Here is a 3995-nt window from a genome sequence, read left to right as displayed (position 1 = left end):
ATTTTGACTTTATTTATTATTTTTACCGGAATTGTTTCGATAAAATCATTGATTTTCATATATATGAAGGACATATCATTAAACGAACTCCTTAAAATCTGAAATTTGGTAGAAAAACGAACTGACCTGTCAGAATCATATTGTGAATTTCTCGGAAATTTTGGACATATTTTAATATTTTTTATTGATTTATAATTGCTCTGACCAGAACATGAATATATCTGTTAAAAATAGATAATTATTGAAATAATGTCTGAATGTTTTCTCATAATTTTCTATTTGTCCGAGAATGGTCTAGTAAGAGTTTGGTTGGATTTGGAATTAATTTTCTATATTTGTTAGTGTGATGTCATCAATCTGACCCAAGAGTGTAAAATCAATTAAAAATGGAATTTCATTCTTTAAAATCATGAAGAATTAAAACGGAATATATTTGTCAAGAAAACATCATATCCTAAAGTTTCTGGAACAGATAACTTAATTAGCTATAGGCTTCTTTGAAAAATCATTAATCTGATCCAATTGTGATAAATTCATTTAAAAATCCAAACTAATTCAAAGCACCTTGAAAATTTTCAGAGAATTCTAACTTTTCATAATGTATTCTATCACTAAGTTATCTGAAACAGAAATCTTAGGAGTCTTAGATTTCCTTTGTAAAATGGCCATGCTCGGATAATTTAGATGCCGAGATCGTAACCATAATCGTATACTAATTGCGATCAATCCAGCATAATTAGAGTGTGTAAATTATAGTATGTTATTGGCTCCGAGGTCCACTGTCCACGGAATCCTGAGAAATATGCCAGGCAATAAGATACTATAACTTACGTGCTAAAATTATACAAGGGTTGAGAGCACGATTCCCTTCCGTGGTAGCGATTCAAGGCCGAATCTTGCGAACCATAGAGCCTTTGGCATTCCTTAGATGTTTAGGAATCGAAGATCCTTGAAATCTGAAAATCATTAATTTCAAGAAATTGAATCAATTTATCTCAAGTCTTCGGAACCGTTGGATTGCGGTTTCCATCGTAAGAACCATTAGAACCCCATTTAGGAACACTTGCGTCATGTCGTGTCCTAGGTTTTAGGGAGTCCTAGAGTTAGGGAGTTCAGCCTCATTACGACCGATTGCTATTATTAGCAATTGAGTCATAGATCTAGTTACACTACTCACCCAATTTTTCCCTAGGACAAGCCTAGTTACCTATGATGTAGGTTAACCTGCATTAGTCTAAGGGACAACTTGCACTTAGATAGGATCATATAGCATCTTAGATGAAGTCCTAGGATAATAAAAGCTTCAACTTGAATTAAATAACTTCTCTTAAAACTGTTGAAACAGTCAATCCAGTCTAGATCGGTGTCTTAGATGAGTTAAGCATAAGTAGCTTAGCTTAGGTGCACCGTACTACGTCGACTCTGATCCTAGTGAGGCTTGGGTACGTAGGCAGCTTGGATGCTTGATGGCATACCAATCACGAGTCGGCTCCACACATAAGTGGTGGGGTTTTGTACATTATTCCTTAAATTAAAAGTAATTAAATCACTTAGGACTTTCCATGAAATTAGAATTTTAGGAGAACTTTCACTTAGATTGAATTCAAACAAATTAAGAAAATTAAGATACACATTTAGGAATTACACTGAAATTAGATCTTATGATGCATGTCACGTAGTTCGCACATTAATATAGAGTTAAATGAGCCATTTAAAAGAAATTCAAAAGAGTTAACTTTTGGAATTGAAGACCGATTATCTGGTAGGAATAGTGCATGTGGTGGTAACTCCCCATACCTTCCATTCTCGTAACCAGGTAACGAGTCTAGATTTCTGGTCAATTATGGGTCCTAGATCCCTCATCTAGGTGGCGACTCTGTCACTCTCTTTTGCGTGAAATTTGGATTGCCTTAGTGATCCCAAGTTCACGGAAAAAACGAATTAAATCACACCTCGCTAGGCTCGGCTGCTTACCCCTGCCCTTATGGGTACTGGGTTGCACGTTTGTTTGCACCCTATGGCTTGGTTGCTGCCTGCTTAGTTGGGTAATTAAAATCAATAATAAAAAGCACACGCCATTGGCGTGAGTACGAGGGACCAAGAGAGAGCGCGGCGGCTCGACTCTGCTGGGGATCACCTAACTTCATTAAAACTTCAAAGGATATATCATTTGAATTTAATTTAACTGGCTCGTAAAAACTCTATCTCTTATATGCTTGGTAGATTAGTTTGTTTACTTTCTCATCACATAATACTCAAACTTAATCTAACAAAACCTGAAGGCATCATAGATTGCGCAAACATATTGCACACACTTACATCACTTGCATCTAAACCCTTGCATCTCACATGCACACACATCCTATTTTAGGAACCCGGAGTGTTATCTAGCATGGTTGACTGGGATTTCATCACCTGGTGCCTCTGTGCTAGAGAAGCACTCCACTCTTAGCCTAGTACCTTTATGGTACGTAAACGGATCTCTTGTTCACGTACTGATACGCCGGACACTGGTACAGTATATTGAGCACGGATTCGCGCTAAGGGAACTCTTGGCCTTACCCTTAGATTAACCCACACATGCATGTAGTATACGAACACACGTGCATCACGTGTGAGCCTAGTTTAGGATATCCTACCCATTTGTGTCTAGATTAGGCCGTGGTCCATCTTCCAATGGCTACGATCGGTCCTTAGGTACACAAACAAAGTCATGAGTCGAGATCCTCTCTCCACTCCGTTAGATTAGGATTAGGATTGATGCCTTCAGGTAACCCTTGTCAAAATGTAAAAAGATAAAAAAAAAACAACTTTCCCTTTGGGGTTAGGATATAAATCCCATCTTTCCTAAGATCTCGTAGGATTAGTTATTCTTGATCTACCCGTTGAAAGTAATCTTATGTAATCTCATCTAATCTTTTGATCAGGTGTCTTTCATTCGTACGATTCGATCATGTCTTCATACTTTCTTTATACTGGCAGGAACTTATCCCAATCTCGTGTTCATGTAATCATTCTTGTATCCCTTCTCTTGGCTTACAGGCACTATGTCTACTCATAAAATTCTCAATTGGATCCATGGTACATTAAAGGAATCACACATCTATGCCATAAGTGAGCAAGAGAAAAATCTCTTTGGCTACATAGCAACCGTTAAGCTTGATTGGGGATTACTCTATGCTGCATCAGAGTGTTGGGATCTCGATCATCATGTCTTCCGTTTTGGCAACCAAGAAATGTGTCCCACTTTTGAAGAATTGTGTGACTTGTTGGAATATCCTGTGGATGGCCCTCTGGTGAAGCCATCCCGTGTGCCGGATTATCGTCCTTTGTTCCTTCGCTTAATGAATAATCCAGATGAATCCATGGACTCTTTCATAAAAGGCCAAGAAGTGTCCATGCAACAGCTGATCGACATTTACCCTCCTATTGGACACATTGGTGCTGTTGATATTCAAAAGGCCCGACGTCGTGCTTTGAGATTCTGCTCCTTTGCTAGGTTCCTCATTGTCCAGCCTTCTCGCTTGGCGTCAGCTGTTCTTTTGGATCTCGTTGATCAAATGGATCGTGGCGCCAATCCAATTCCTACTATACTTGCAGAAACCTTCAATGGGTTAGATGATATGGCTCGCCTTCGTGCTAGCTCAGATCCAGGTCGTTATGTTCGCTCTTTCAATGGGTCGTTCTCAGGATGTCCTGCATTACTCCAGGTATGGTTGTGCCACAAGCTAAAAATTGCAGCTCCTGTCCACTTTGATCACACATTGTATACCTTTAGTGAGTGGCGTCATGATGTTTCCTTCGATCATAAAAGCGATTGGGCTGATTGGTTAAGTTCTCGCCAACAAGATCAGATTTGTTGGCAAATTCCTGGAATCGAAGAAGCTGTCTTCAACACTGGAGAAGCTAACTACGTTCGCCTTCTTGGTCTAAAAAAGACTTCCTTTTATGTTCCTGCCAGGATTCTGCGTCAGTATGGAAGGGAGCAATCTATT

This window comes from Tasmannia lanceolata, unplaced genomic scaffold (assembly GCF_043159265.1).
Source record: "Tasmannia lanceolata isolate RefF3 unplaced genomic scaffold, GAP_Taslan_0.1 ptg000008l, whole genome shotgun sequence".
NCBI lineage: Eukaryota > Viridiplantae > Streptophyta > Magnoliopsida > Canellales > Winteraceae > Tasmannia > Tasmannia lanceolata.
This window is presented reverse-complemented; position numbering follows the sequence as displayed.